This window comes from Oncorhynchus kisutch, unplaced genomic scaffold (assembly GCF_002021735.2).
Source record: "Oncorhynchus kisutch isolate 150728-3 unplaced genomic scaffold, Okis_V2 scaffold927, whole genome shotgun sequence".
NCBI lineage: Eukaryota > Metazoa > Chordata > Actinopteri > Salmoniformes > Salmonidae > Oncorhynchus > Oncorhynchus kisutch.
Genome location: NW_022262872.1, coordinates 21772 through 39356, shown reverse-complemented (window position 1 = coordinate 39356; position 17585 = coordinate 21772).

Sequence of the window (17585 nt, the reverse complement as noted above, 5' to 3'; positions counted from 1 at the left end):
CAGTGTATAGACAGAGACTGCTGCTATAGCTGTGCAGTGTATAGACAGAGACTGCTGCTATAGTTGTGCAATGTATAGACAGACTGCTGCTATAGCTGTGCAATGTATAGACAGAGACTGCTGCTATAGCTGTGCAATGTATAGACAGAGACTGCTTCTATAGCTGTGCAGTGTATAGACAGAGACTGCTGCTATAGTTGTGCAATGTATAGACAGAGACTGCTGCTAGAGTTGTGCAATGTATAGACAGAGACTGCTGCTATAGCTGTGCATAGACAGAGACTGCTGCTATAGCTGTGCAGTGTATAGATAGAGGCAGGCTACTTGGCACACTATATATGCTGACTAAAATACACAAATCTTGAAGGTTTGTTCTCACTACGCAATGTTACAATGACCTGACTGTAACCATGAGTCATGGTGTTGAGAAATGGAATGATGGTAAAGTCACACAGAGAGCAACACGCCCACACATCAAAGATGCAGTGTGAAATGGCCCTAACAGACAGTATCAGTGAGAGGATGAGGAAGAAGGAGAGAGGGGGGGGGGGGGGGGGGGGGGGGGGAGGGGGGGGAGAGGGGGAGGGAGAAAAGCAGAGGCAGTGAGAATGGAGAGGGACAGAGGGAGAGAAGAGAGAGAGATGGATGAGAGATAGATGGAGGGAGGGAGAGAGAAGTAGAGGCAGTGAGAATGGAGAGGGACAGAGGGAGAGAAGAGAGAGATGAGAGATGAGAGATAGATGAAGGGAGGGAGGGAGAGAGAGATTGGAGAAGGGAAACCAACACTATACAGACGGTCTAGGACAGGCACCTGGGGACCTGTTAAAAGACACCATTTTCCCTCAGATGGAGAGAGCATAACGGGCCCGACCACTCCATAAAAAATTAAACCATCGTTGGGTTTCAGGGCTTTTTCACGCCTGCTGGTGTGTGTGTGTGGCCTACTAAAGACACTCCAGGGGCTGCCTGACAAACGGGAGCGGTGGTGTCTCTGACAGAGAAGAATCTTCATTCCTTCCCGCCATCATCCATCATTTCCAGCTGACCAGCTGCACCTGCTGAGGCGTCAGCCCCCGCCACCAGCCCGCCACCAGCCTGCCGTCAGCCCCCGCCACCAGCCCGCCACCAGCCTGCCGTCAGCCCCCGCCACCAGCCCCCCGTCAGCCCCCCGTCAGCCAGCCGTCAGCCTCCGCCACCAGCCCCCCGTCAGCCCGCCACCAGCCCGCCGCTATAAATACTATGACAATGCTCAGATTGTCTTCATGCTCTGGTATCACACCAGGCATTTACCCTGGTTGGCTCCACTGTGATCCAACATAGGCCTAGAGACACAAAAAGGCATGCACGATATATAGTCCTTCCTTATACCAAAACATTGTCACTATTAAAGTTGGAATAAGAATCTCAGTATTTCTTTCTGCAGTGTCTCAGCCAGAAGCTCAGAATCATGTGATGTACTGCATGACATTGTTCATTTCTTTACTACACAGGTCAGCCAAACCAGCATCTACCTACGAGCTGGGAAAGGACTTTCCCTAATGTATATATGTGAAGGCCTCAATGTTTCGTCTGCAGAGTTCCTCGCCCAGTGTCTAAAAATGATGAGATGTGACACACAGGTCAGCCAGCACAGCATCCACCTACTAGCTGTGAAGGGGACTTTCCCCTTGCATGTGGGACGCGGGGGTCGTGGGAATGAGCGAGGTGACTCGTCCTTTTGACCTGAAAATCCCTGACTATACACTGCAGAGTATATTGGTAGAGTATACTGGTAGAGTATGGGGCAGAAGCGTAGCCTAGTGGTTATAGCGTTGGACCGAAAGGTTGCAAGATCGAATCCCCGAGCTGACAACGCACAAATCTGTCGTTCTGCCCCTGAACAAGGCAGTTAACCCACTGTTCCTAGGCCATCATTGAAAATAAGAATTTGTTCTTAACTGACTTGCAAAGTTAAAATCAAGGTAAAATAATACTGGTAGTTCCGCATATTCATGATATACATGACTTCCACGACACACCAACAACAATCTCACTGACTCAAAACATGGTAGGTCCTATCATTGCCCACAATGACAGTTGTGTAGTGTGAGCCTCTGATACTGCTATGGCTGGAGAGAGAAGCAGGTCGAGACCAGAATAAAGGGGATTTTCATTTTAGTGGCGGTTCAATCCCTCAGCCTTTCAAACACAGCTACGTTTGGCACCATAACTTTATTACTGCTAGGTGATAATGTACTGATTCTCCAGGTGATGAAAAGAGCCATTAAGCCAGAGTTTTAGTTCCATCAGAGGTATTTGCATAAATGCATTAAATAAAACCGAATTACTGGTCTCTCTGGGGTTATGTGATTAGGCAGGGAGAGAGGGACAGTGTGAGGAATAGAGAGCGTGAAAAGGAAACGAGAGAGAGAGATAATGGAGATGGAGAGAGAGAGAGAGATAATGGAGACAGAGAGAGATAATGGATACGGAGAGAGAGATAATGGAGGAGAGATAGAGAGAGGAGAGATAATGGAGATGGAGAGAGAGAGAGAGAGAGATAATGGATATGGAGAGAGAGATAATGGAGAAGGAGAGAGAGAGAGAGAGAGAGAGAGAGAGGAGAGATAATGAAGATGAGAGAGAGAGAGAGAGAGAGAGGAGAGAGAGAGAGAGAGAGAGAATGCAGACGGAGAGAGAGAGAGAGAAGAGGAGCAGATGCACTGTAAATTGCTGACATCTCCATTATAAAGAAAAGATGTTACATAAATACAATGTATTTATTTATTTTTATTTCACCTTTATTTAACCAGGTAGGCTAGTTGAGAACACCTTTATTTAACCAGGTAGGCCAGTTGAGAACACCTTTATTTAACCAGGTAGGCCAGTTGAGAACACCTTTATTTAACCAGGTAGGCTAGTTGAGAACACCTTTATTAACCAGGTAGGCCAGTAGAACACCTTTATTTAACCAAGGTAGGCCAGTTGAGAAACACCTTTATTTAACCAGGTAGGCCAGTTGAGAACAAGTTCTCATTTACAACTGTGACCTGGCCAAGATAAAGCAAAGCAGTGCGACACAAACAACACAGAGTTACACATGGAATAAACAAACGTACAGTCAATAACCCAATAGAAAAATATATATACAGTGTGTGCAAATGTAGTAAGATTAGGGAGGTAAGGCAATAAATAGGCCATAGTGGAGAAATAATTACAATTTAGCAATTAAACACTGGAGTGATGGATAGTGCAGAAGATGAATGTGCAAGTAGAGATACTGGGGTGCAATGTAGCAACAAACAAAAAAACAATATGGGGATGAGGTAGTTGGGTGGACTATTTACAGATGGCTATGTACAGGTGCAATGATCAGTAAGCTGCTCTGACAGCTGATGCTTAAATTTAGTGAGGGAGATATGAGTGAGGGAGATATGAGTCTCCAGCTTCAGTGATTTTTGCAATTCGTTCCAGTCATTGGCAGCAGAGAACTGGAAGGAAAGGCGGCCAAACGACGAGTTGGTTTTGGGGATGACCCGTGAAATATACCTGCTGGAGAGCGTGCTACGGGTGGGTGCTGCTATGGTGACCAGTGAGCTGAGATAAGGCGTGGCTTTACCTAGCAAAGACTTATAGATGACCTGGAGCCAGTGGTTTTGGCTACGAATATAAAGCGAGGGCCAGCCAACGAGAGCATCGCAGTGGTGGGTAGTATATGGGGCTTTGGTGACAAAACGGATGGCACTGTGATTGACTACATCCAATTTGCTGAGTAGAGTGTTGGAGGCTATTTTGTAAATGACATCGCCGAAGTCAAGGATTGGTAGGATAGTCAGTTTTACGAGGGTATGTTGACAGCATGAGTGAAGGATGCTTTGATGTGGGAAGCCGATTCTAGATTCAAATTTGGATTGGAGATGCTTAACGTGAGTCTGGGAGGAGAGTTTAAAGTCTAACCAGACATCTAGGTATTTGTAGTTGTCCACATATTGTAAGTCAGAACCATCCAGTGTAGTGATGCTAGACGGGTGGGCAGGTGCGGGTAGCGATCGGTTGAAGAGCATGCATTTAGTTTCACTTACATTTAAGAGTAGTTGGAGGCCATGGAAGGAGAGTTGTATGGCATTGAAGCTCGTCTGGAGGTTAGTTAACACAGTGTCCAAAGAGGGGCCAGAAGCATACAGAATGATGTCACCTGCGTAGAGGTGGATCAGAGACTCACCAGCAGCAAGTGCGACATCATTGATGTATACAGAGAAAAGAATCAGCCCAAAAATTGAAGCCTGTGGTACCCCCATAGAGACAGCCAGAGGTCCGGACAACAGGCCCTATGATTTGACACACTGAACTCTATCTGAGAAGTAGTTGGTGAACCAGGCGAGGCAGTCATTTGCGAAACCAAGGCTGTTGCGTCTGCTGATGAGAATGGGGTGATTGACAGAGTCGAATGCCTTGGCCAAGTCGATGAAGACGGCTGCACAGTCTTGTCTTTTATCGATGGTGGTTATGATATCGTTTAGGACCTTGAATGTGGCTGAGGTGCATCCATGACCCTTGCGGAAACCAGATTGCATAGCGGAGAAGGTACAGTGGGATTTGAAGACTTTAGAAAGGCAGGGTAGGATAGATATAGGTCTGTAACAGTTTGGGTCTGTAGTGTCTCCCCCTAAGGAAATTGTCTCACTAAGGTAAGACAATCCCTTGGAGGTTCAGAGCCAGGGTAAGAGAACAGGGTCACATTGAGGACGACGTCTGGGTGGCAGACAGACAGGCAGACAGGCAGGCAGACAGGCAGACAGGCAGGCAGACAGGCAGACAGGCAGACAGGCAGACAGACAGACAGGCACTGTCTCTATTAATTATGACAGACCAGCTAGATCTACTGTCTCTATTATATTATGACAGACCAGCTAGATCTACTGTCTCTATTATAATATGACAGACCAGCTAGATCTACTGTCTCTATTATATTATGACAGACCAGCTAGATCTACTGTCTCTATTATATTATGACAGACCAGCTAGATCTACTGTCTCTATTATATTATGACAGACAGCTAGATCTACTGTCTCTATTATTTGACAGACCAGCTAGATCTACTGTCTCTATTATAATGACAGACCAGCTAGATCTACTGTCTCTATTATATTATGACAGACCAGCTAGATCTACTGTCTCTATTATATTATGACAGACCAGCTAGATCTACTGTCTCTATTATATATGACAGACAGCTAGCTAATCTACTGTCTCTATTATATTATGACAGACCAGCTAGATCTACTGTCTCTATTATATTATGACAGACCAGCTAGATCTACTGTCTCTATTATATTATGACAGACCAGCTAGATCTACTGTCTCTATTATAATTGACAGACCAGCTAGATCTACTGTCTCTATTATATTATGACAGACCAGCTAGATCTACTGTCTCTATTATATTATGACAGACCAGCTAGATCTACTGTCTCTATTATATTATGACAGACCAGCTAGATCTACTGTCTATATTATTTATGACAGACCAGCTAGATCTACTGTCTCTATTATATTATGACAGACCAGCTAGATCTACTGTCTCTATTATAATATGACAGACCAGCTAGATCTACTGTCTCTATATATATGACAGACCAGCTAGATCTACTGTCTCTATTATATTATGACAGACCAGCTAGATCTACTGTCTCTATTATAATTGACAGACCAGCTAGATCTACTGTCTCTATTATATTATGACAGACCAGCTAGATCTACTGTCTCTATTATATATGACAGACCAGCTAGATCTACTGTCTCTATTATATTATGACAGACCAGCTAGATCTACTGTCTCTATTATATTATGACAGACCAGCTAGATCTACTGTCTCTATTATATTATGACAGACCAGCTAGATCTACTGTCTCTATTATATTATGACAGACCAGCTAGATCTACTGTCTCTATTATATTATGACAGACCAGCTAGATCTACTGTCTCTATTATATTATGACAGACCAGCTAGATCTACTGTCTCTATTATATTATGACAGACCAGCTAGATCTACTGTCTCTATTATATTATGACAGACCAGCTAGATCTACTGTCTCTATTATATTATGACAGACCAGCTAGATCTCTATTATATATACTATTATATTATATCAGAGACTCTCTATTATTATCTAAGTATTATTATAAGATGAGAAGCTAATACTAGAACTACAGTCCTCTATATATTATGACAGACAGACAGCTAGATCTGTCTCTTAATTATATTGAGACCAGCTAGATCTACTGTCTCTATTATATTATGACAGACCAGCTAGATCTACTGTCTCTATTATATTATGACAGACCAGCTAGATCTACTGTCTCTATTATATTATGACAGACCAGCTAGATCTACTGTCTCTATTATATTATGACAGACCAGCTAGATCTACTGTCTCTATTATATTATGACAGACCAGCTAGATCTACTGTCTCTATTATATTATGACAGACCAGCTAGATCTACTGTCTCTATTATATTATGACAGACCAGCTAGATCTACTGTCTCTATTATAATTGACAGACCAGCTAGATCTACTGTCTCTATTATATTCAGACCAGCTAGATCTACTGTCTCTATTATATTATGACAGACCAGCTAGATCTACTGTCTCTATTATATATGACAGACCAGCTAGATCTACTGTCTCTATTATATTATGACAGACCAGCTAGATCTACTGTCTCTTTATATTATGACAGACCAGCTAGATCTACTGTCTCTATTATATTATGACAGACCAGCTAGATCTACTGTCTCTATTAATATGACAGACCAGCTAGATCTACTGTCTCTATATATATGACAGACCAGCTAGATCTACTGTCTCTATTATATTGACAGACCAGCTAGATCTACTGTCTCTATTATATTATGACAGACCAGCTAGATCTACTGTCTCTATTATATTATGACAGACCAGCTAGATCTACTGTCTCTATTATATATGACAGACCAGCTAGATCTACTGTCTCTATTATTATGACAGACCAGCTAGATCTACTGTCTCTATTATAATTGACAGACCAGCTAGATCTACTGTCTCTATTATATTATGACAGACCAGCTAGATCTACTGTCTCTATTATATTATGACAGACCAGCTAGATCTACTGTCTCTATTATATTATGACAGACCAGCTAGATCTACTGTCTCTATTATATTATGACAGACCAGCTAGATCTACTGTCTCTATTATATTATGACAGACCAGCTAGATCTACTGTCTCTATTATATTATGACAGACCAGCTAGATCTACTGTCTCTATTATATTATGACAGACCAGCTAGATCTACTGTCTCTATTATAATATGACAGACCAGCTAGATCTACTGTCTCTATTATATTATGACAGACCAGCTAGATCTACTGTCTCTATTATATTATGACAGACCAGCTAGATCTACTGTCTCTATTATATTATGACAGACCAGCTAGATCTACTGTCTCTATTATTATGACAGACCAGCTAGATCTACTGTCTCTATTATAATATGACAGACCAGCTAGATCTACTGTCTCTATTATATTATGACAGACCAGCTAGATCTACTGTCTCTATTATATATGACAGACCAGCTAGATCTACTGTCTCTATTATATTATGACAGACCAGCTAGATCTACTGTCTCTATTATATTATGACAGACCAGCTAGATCTACTGTCTCTATTATATATGACAGACCAGCTAGATCTACTGTCTCTATTATATTATGACAGACCAGCTAGATCTACTGTCTCTATTATATTATGACAGACCATAGATCTACTGTCTCTATTATATTATGACAGACCAGCTAGATCTACTGTCTCTATTATATTATGACAGACCAGCTAGATCTACTGTCTCTATAATATGACAGACCAGCTAGATCTACTGTCTCTATTATATTATGACAGACCAGCTAGATCTACTGTCTCTATTATATTATGACAGACCAGCTAGATCTACTGTCTCTATTATATTATGACAGACCAGCTAGATCTACTGTCTCTATTATATTATGACAGACCAGCTAGATCTACTGTCTCTATTATATTATGACAGACCAGCTAGATCTACTGTCTCTATTATATATGACAGACCAGCTAGATCTACTGTCTCTATTATATTATGACAGACCAGCTAGATCTACTGTCTCTATTATATTATGACAGACCAGCTAGATCTACTGTCTCTATATAAGACCAGCTAGATCTACTTCTCTTTTTTAATTATGACCAGCTAGATCTACTGTCTCTATTATATTATGACAGACCAGCTAGATCTACTGTCTCTATTATATTATGACAGACCAGCTAGATCTACTGTCTCTATTATATTATGACAGACCAGCTAGATCTACTGTCTCTATTATATTATGACAGACCAGCTAGATCTACTGTCTCTATTATATTTGACAGACCAGCTAGATCTACTGTCTCTATTATATTATGACAGACCAGCTAGATCTACTGTCTCTATTATATTATGACAGACCAGCTAGATCTACTGTCTCTATTATATTATGACAGACCAGCTAGATCTACTGTCTCTATTATATTATGACAGACCAGCTAGATCTACTGTCTCTTTATATTATGACAGACCAGCTAGATCTACTGTCTCTATTATATTATGACAGACCAGCTAGATCTACTGTCTCTATTATATTACAGACCAGCTAGATCTACTGTCTCTATTATATTATGAGACCAGCTAGATCTACTGTCTCTATTATATTATGACAGACCAGCTAGATCTACTGTCTCTATTATATTATGACAGACCAGCTAGATCTACTGTCTCTATTATATTATGACAGACCAGCTAGATCTACTGTCTCTATTATATTATGACAGACCAGCTAGATCTACTGTCTCTATTATATTATGACAGACCAGCTAGATCTACTGTCTCTATTATATTATGACAGACCAGCTAGATCTACTGTCTCTATTATATTATGACAGACCAGCTAGATCTACTGTCTCTATTATATTATGACAGACCAGCTAGATCTACTGTCTCTATTATATTATGACAGACCAGCTAGATCTACTGTCTCTATTATATTATGACAGACCAGCTAGATCTACTGTCTCTTATATTATGACAGACCAGCTAGATCTACTGTCTCTATTATATTATGACAGACCAGCTAGATCTACTGTCTCTATTATATTATGACAGACCAGCTAGATCTACTGTCTCTATTATATTATGACAGACCAGCTAGATCTACTGTCTCTATTATATTATGACAGACCAGCTAGATCTACTGTCTCTATTATATTATGACAGACCAGCTAGATCTACTGTCTCTATTATATTATGACAGACCAGCTAGATCTACTGTCTCTATTATATATGACAGACCAGCTAGATCTACTGTCTCTATTATATTATGACAGACCAGCTAGATCTACTGTCTCTATTATATTATGACAGACCAGCTAGATCTACTGTCTCTATATATTATGACAGACCAGCTAGATCTACTGTCTCTATTATATTATGACAGACCAGCTAGATCTACTGTCTCTATTATATATGACAGACCAGCTAGATCTACTGTCTCTATTATATTATGACAGACCAGCTAGATCTACTGTCTCTATTATATTATGACAGACCAGCTAGATCTACTGTCTCTATTATATTATGACAGACCAGCTAGATCTACTGTCTCTATTATATTATGACAGACCAGCTAGATCTACTGTCTCTATTATATTATGACAGACCAGCTAGATCTACTGTCTCTATTTATTATGACAGACCAGCTAGATCTACTGTCTCTATTATATTATGACAGACCAGCTAGATCTACTGTCTCTATTATTTATGACAGACCAGCTAGATCTACTGTCTCTATTATATTATGACAGACCAGCTAGATCTACTGTCTCTATTATATTATGACAGACCAGCTAGATCTACTGTCTCTATTATATATGACAGACCAGCTAGATCTACTGTCTCTATTATATTATGACAGACCAGCTAGATCTACTGTCTCTATTATATTATGACAGACCAGCTAGATCTACTGTCTCTATTATATTATGACAGACCAGCTAGATCTACTGTCTCTATTATATATGACAGACCAGCTAGATCTACTGTCTCTATTATTATGACAGACCAGCTAGATCTACTGTCTCTATTATTTATGACAGACCAGCTAGATCTACTGTCTCTATTATATTATGACAGACCAGCTAGATCTACTGTCTCTATTATATTATGACAGACCAGCTAGATCTACTGTCTATATATTATGACAGACCAGCTAGATCTACTGTCTCTATTATATATATGACACCAGCTAGATCTACTGTCTCTATTATATTATGACAGACCAGCTAGATCTACTGTCTCTATTATATATGACAGACCAGCTAGATCTACTGTCTCTATTTATTATGACAGACCAGCTAGATCTACTGTCTCTATTATATTATGACAGACCAGCTAGATCTACTGTCTCTATTATATTATGACAGACCAGCTAGATCTACTGTCTCTATTATATTATGACAGACCAGCTAGATCTACTGTCTCTATTATATTATGACAGACCAGCTAGATCTACTGTCTCTATTATATTATGACAGACCAGCTAGATCTGTCTCTATTATATTATGACAGACCAGCTAGATCTACTGTCTCTATTATATTATGACAGACCAGCTAGATCTACTGTCTTTATATTATGACAGACCAGCTAGATCTACTGTCTCTATTATATTATGACAGACCAGCTAGATCTACTGTCTCTTTATAATATGACAGACCAGCTAGATCTACTGTCTCTATTATATTATGACAGACCAGCTAGATCTACTGTCTCTATTATATTATGACAGACCAGCTAGATCTACTGTCTCTATTATATTATGACAGACCAGCTAGATCTACTGTCTCTATTATAATTGACAGACCAGCTAGATCTACTGTCTCTATTATATTATGACAGACCAGCTAGATCTACTGTCTCTATTATAATATGACAGACCAGCTAGATCTACTGTCTCTATTATATTATGACAGACCAGCTAGATCTACTGTCTCTATTATATTATGACAGACCAGCTAGATCTACTGTCTCTATTATATTATGACAGACCAGCTAGATCTACTGTCTCTATTATATTATGACAGACCAGCTAGATCTACTGTCTCTATTATATTATGACAGACCAGCTAGATCTACTACTGTCTATTATATTATGACAGACCAGCTAGATCTACTGTCTCTATTATATAATGACAGACCAGCTAGATCTACTGTCTCTATTATATTATGACAGACCAGCTAGATCTACTGTCTCTATTATATTATGACAGACCAGCTAGATCTACTGTCTCTATATAATATGACAGACCAGCTAGATCTACTGTCTCTATTATATATGACAGACCAGCTAGATCTACTGTCTCTATTATTATGACAGACCAGCTAGATCTACTGTCTCTATTATATTATGACAGACCAGCTAGATCTACTGTCTCTATTATATTTGACAGACCAGCTAGATCTACTGTCTCTATTATATTATGACAGACCAGCTAGATCTACTGTCTCTATTATATTATGACAGACCAGCTAGATCTACTGTCTCTATTATATTATGACAGACCAGCTAGATCTACTGTCTCTATTATATTATGACAGACCAGCTAGATCTACTGTCTCTATTATATTATGACAGACCAGCTAGATCTACTGTCTCTATTATATTATGACAGACCAGCTAGATCTACTGTCTCTATTATATTATGACAGACCAGCTAGATCTACTGTCTCTATTATATATGACAGACCAGCTAGATCTACTGTCTCTATTATATTATGACAGACCAGCTAGATCTACTGTCTCTATTATATTATGACAGACCAGCTAGATCTACTGTCTCTATTATATATGACAGACCAGCTAGATCTACTGTCTCTATTAATTGACAGACCAGCTATCTACTGTCTCTATTATATTATGACAGACCAGCTAGATCTACTGTCTCTATTATATTATGACAGACCAGCTAGATCTACTGTCTCTATTATTATGACAGACCAGCTAGATCTACTGTCTCTATTATATTATGACAGACCAGCTAGATCTACTGTCTCTATTATATTATGACAGACCAGCTAGATCTACTGTCTCTATTATATTATGACAGACCAGCTAGATCTACTGTCTCTATTATATTATGACAGACCAGCTAGATCTACTGTCTCTATTATATGACAGACCAGCTAGATCTACTGTCTCTATTATATTATGACAGACCAGCTAGATCTACTGTCTCTATATATTATGACAGACCAGCTAGATCTACTGTCTCTATTATATTATGACAGACCAGCTAGATCTACTGTCTCTATTATATTATGACAGACCAGCTAGATCTACTGTCTCTATTATATTATGACAGACCAGCTAGATCTACTGTCTCTATTATTTATGACAGACCAGCTAGATCTACTGTCTCTATTATATTATGACAGACCAGCTAGATCTACTGTCTCTATTATATTATGACAGACCAGCTAGATCTACTGTCTCTATTATATTATGACAGACCAGCTAGATCTACTGTCTCTATTATATTATGACAGACCAGCTAGATCTACTGTCTCTATTATATTATGACAGACCAGCTAGATCTACTGTCTCTATTATTATGACAGACCAGCTAGATCTACTGTCTCTATTATATTATGACAGACCAGCTAGATCTACTGTCTCTATTATATTATGACAGACCAGCTAGATCTACTGTCTCTATTATATTATGACAGACCAGCTAGATCTACTGTCTCTATTATATTATGACAGACCAGCTAGATCTACTGTCTCTATTATATTTGACAGACCAGCTAGATCTACTGTCTCTATTATATTATGACAGACCAGCTAGATCTACTGTCTCTATTATATTATGACAGACCAGCTAGATCTACTGTCTCTATTATATTATGACAGACCAGCTAGATCTACTGTCTCTATTATATTATGACAGACCAGCTAGATCTACTGTCTCTATTATATTATGACAGACCAGCTAGATCTACTGTCTCTATTATATTATGACAGACCAGCTAGATCTACTGTCTCTATTATATTATGACAGACCAGCTAGATCTACTGTCTCTATTATATTATGACAGACCAGCTAGATCTACTGTCTCTATTATATTATGACAGACCAGCTAGATCTACTGTCTCTATTATAATGACAGACCCTAGATCTACTGTCTCTATTATATTATGACAGACCAGCTAGATCTACTGTCTCTATTATATTATGACAGACCAGCTAGATCTACTGTCTCTATTATATATGACAGACCAGCTAGATCTACTGTCTCTATTATATTATGACAGACCAGCTAGATCTACTGTCTCTATTATATTATGACAGACCAGCTAGATCTACTGTCTCTATTATATTATGACAGACCAGCTAGATCTACTGTCTCTATTATATTATGACAGACCAGCTAGATCTACTGTCTCTATTATATTATGACAGACCAGCTAGATCTACTGTCTCTATTATATTATGACAGACCAGCTAGATCTGTCTCTATTATATTATGACAGACCAGCTAGATCTACTGTCTCTATTATATTATGACAGACCAGCTAGATCTACTGTCTCTATTATATTATGACAGACCAGCTAGATCTACTGTCTCTATTATATTATGACAGACCAGCTAGATCTACTGTCTCTATTATATTATGACAGACCAGCTAGATCTACTGTCTCTATTATATTATGACAGACCAGCTAGATCTACTGTCTCTATTATATTATGACAGACCAGCTAGATCTACTGTCTATTATATTATGACAGACCAGCTAGATCTACTGTCTCTATTATATTATGACAGACCAGCTAGATCTACTGTCTCTATTATAATATGACAGACCAGCTAGATCTACTGTCTCTATTATATTATGACAGACCAGCTAGATCTACTGTCTCTATTATATTATGACAGACCAGCTAGATCTACTGTCTCTATTATATTATGACAGACCAGCTAGATCTACTGTCTCTATTATAATGACAGACCAGCTAGATCTACTGTCTCTATTATATTATGACAGACCAGCTAGATCTACTGTCTCTATTATATTATGACAGACCAGCTAGATCTACTGTCTCTATTTATATGACAGACCAGCTAGATCTACTGTCTCTATTATATTATGACAGACCAGCTAGATCTACTGTCTCTATTATATTATGACAGACCAGCTAGATCTACTGTCTCTATTATATTATGACAGACCACCAGCTAGATCTACTGCTCAGCTAGATCTACAGCCACTAGATCTACTGTCTCTATTATCTTATTATAACAGACCACAGCTAGATCTACTGTCTCTATATATATGACAGACAGACCAGCTAGATCTACTACTGTCTCTATTATATTATGACAGACCAGCTAGATCTACTGTCTCTATTATATTATGACAGACCAGCTAGATCTACTGTCTCTAATCTATTATATTATGACAGACCACCTACTAGATCTACTGTCTCTATATTTATATTATGACAGACCAGCTAGATCTACTGTCTCTATTATAATTGACAGACCAGCTAGATCTACTGTCTCTATTATATTATGACAGACCAGCTAGATCTACTGTCTCTATTATATTATGACAGACCAGCTAGATCTACTGTCTCTATTATATTATGACAGACCAGCTAGATCTACTGTCTCTATTAACACTCACCTCACACTCCAGTAAAACCCCTGCTGAGTCAGCCCTTCACTGTAGACTGATGACTCAAATGATGCGTGTGTGTGTGTGTGTGTGTGTGTGTGTGTGTGTGTGTGTGTGTGTGTGTGTGTGTGTGCATTAATTTGTTTGTGTGTGTGTGCATTAATTTGTTTGTGTGTGTGTGTGTGTGTGTGTGTTTCAGGTTGAGAGATCAGGCTGGCAGTGGGATTATTGTCTCCTGTTTGGTCTTTCCAGTCTGTAGCCCTGTAGGGTTGAGGATATCAGAGAGGAAGAGGTGGATTATATTAAACAGAACAGAGGAGGACACCTTTAGAGCTCACCTGAACCTGGTCAGGCTTCATTTAGTTTTCATTTCACCTTTAACCAGGTAGGCCAGTTGAGAACAAGTTCTCATTTACAACTGCGACCCGGCCAAGATAAAGTTTGGAGATGGATGAGGATTAGAGAGAGTGCTTACAGACACACTTGGCTAGTGTATAATAACATGTAAAGGTGGTAGAGAGATCACACATGGATGCAGGTATAAGTACGCACACACACACATGCACTCAGAGACACATGCACACATGCCACAGGTGCAGTCAGGTGAGCCAGATACACACAGATAGACAGGCATGCAGGGTTATCCCCTCTTAACAGAACGAGAGGAAAATCCTCAGCCTGTCCAGCATGTCACACCAGTAATGAGTTCAGACATTCTCAGATGTCAGAGTATTATACATTCCAGGGAGAGGAGTGAAAGAGGGAGATGAAGGAGAACGACAGATAGGGAGGAAGAGGAGATGAAAGAGGAAGGGGAGTGGAGAGAGAGAGAGTCAGGACTTGAGAGAACTCAATCTGGAGGTGACTTGAGATGTGAAGAACTATGAATATGTATGTGTGTGTGTCTGCATGCATTGTGTGTCTCTTAGTTACCACAGTAAACGTAAACAACAACTCAACCAGAAGGCACCTTGACACTTGTATCCCCTTTCACTTTCCCTTTCATCAGAGAACAGTGAACAAAACTACTGTTGTGTAAATATACCTGTGTTCACGTCATTGGGCTTACCTCTCTTTCAAAGTGGGAAGCTATGATCTCACCATCAGGCTAAGCATAATATATGCACAATGTAGACATGCTGAAACTGAATCAGATTCATTATGTACTATCAGCTATTGTACTGAATCATGTGAACTGTCAGCTATTGTACTGAATCATGTGAACTGTCAGCTATTGTACTGAATTATGTGTTCTGTAGGCTACTGTACTGTATCATGTGTACTGTAGGCTACTGTACTGAATCATGTGTTCTGTAGGCTACTGTACTGAATCATGTGTACTGTAGGCTACTGTACTGAATCATGTAGCCTACATTGTGTACTTTAGGCTAATGCACTGAATCATGTGTTCTGTAGGCTACTGTACTGAATCATGTGTTCTGTAGGCTACTGAATCATGTATACTGTCAGCTATTGTACTGAATCAGGTATACTGTAGGCTACTGTACTGAATTATGTGTGCTGTAGGCTACTGTACTGAATCATGTGTACTGTAGACTACTGTACTGAATCATGTGTACTGTCAGCTATTGTACTAAATCATGTGTACTGTAAGCTACTGTACTGAACCATGTGTACAGTAGGATACTGTACTGAACCATGTGTACGTGTGTACTGTAGAATACTGTACTGAACCATGTGTACTGTAGGATACTGTACTGAACCATGTGTACAGTAGGATACTGTACTGAACCATGTGTACTGTAGGATACTGTACTGAACCATGTGTACAGTAGGATACTGTACTGAACCATGTATACAGTAGGATACTGTACTGAAACATGTGTACTGTAGGATACTGTACTGAACCATGTGTACAGTAGGATACTGTACTGAAACATGTGTACTGTAGGATACTGTACTGAACCATGTGTACAGTAGGATACTGTACTGAACCATGTGTACAGTAGGATACTGTACTGAAACATGTGTACTGTAGGATACTGTACTGAACCATGTGTACAGTAGGATACTGTACTGAACCGTGTGTACAGTAGAAATCTGTACTGAACCATGTGGTCTGTAGGCTACTGTACCACATATCTCTCTCTGCTGGACATGCCCTGTAACTACAGTTAACTACGAGGTCTACAAACGCCAAACCAAACGTGTTGAACACAGTGCATGGAGAGCAGAGCTGTCAGAGGCACAGTATTGTACACATGCTTTATTTAGGGGAATCCATTTTTTATCACTACAGGAAAATTCTCACTGATTTCTTTTCTTCCTTTTTTCCCTTTTTTGCAATAAAACATTAAGGGCCTGTTGATCAACAATGGTTAGTGAAGGTTAGGAAGAGAGGGGGAGGATAAGTGACTCGTTTGTTAACAGAAGGGATTGGACGTCTAATGTTAGTGGAGAATAAAATAATATTGTTCAGACGAAGGCTTTTGCCAAAACGCTCTGCTGCTAAAAAATACATTAAGACTTCAAGAATATTTCAGTGAGTGCAGATTTTTCCTTTTGTCCAGTGTATTTTGCCTTTTGTCCAGTACTTTTGCTACTACAAACTTTAGAGTTGAGGATGCCAATTACTCATTCTAATGTTGTTCGTGAGCCATGCACCTCCCATGCACCTCCCATGCAGAGGCCTGTTCAAGAGGATGTAATGTTACAGAACGTTCAGATAGAAATGTTTTGAGTAGAACAAATCTGATAGAAATGTTTTGAGTAGAACAAATCTGATTGCCTGTCAGATAGAACAGGGAGTCATGTCAGCTCTATTCATTCTACTTCAATCAACAACATTTAGAA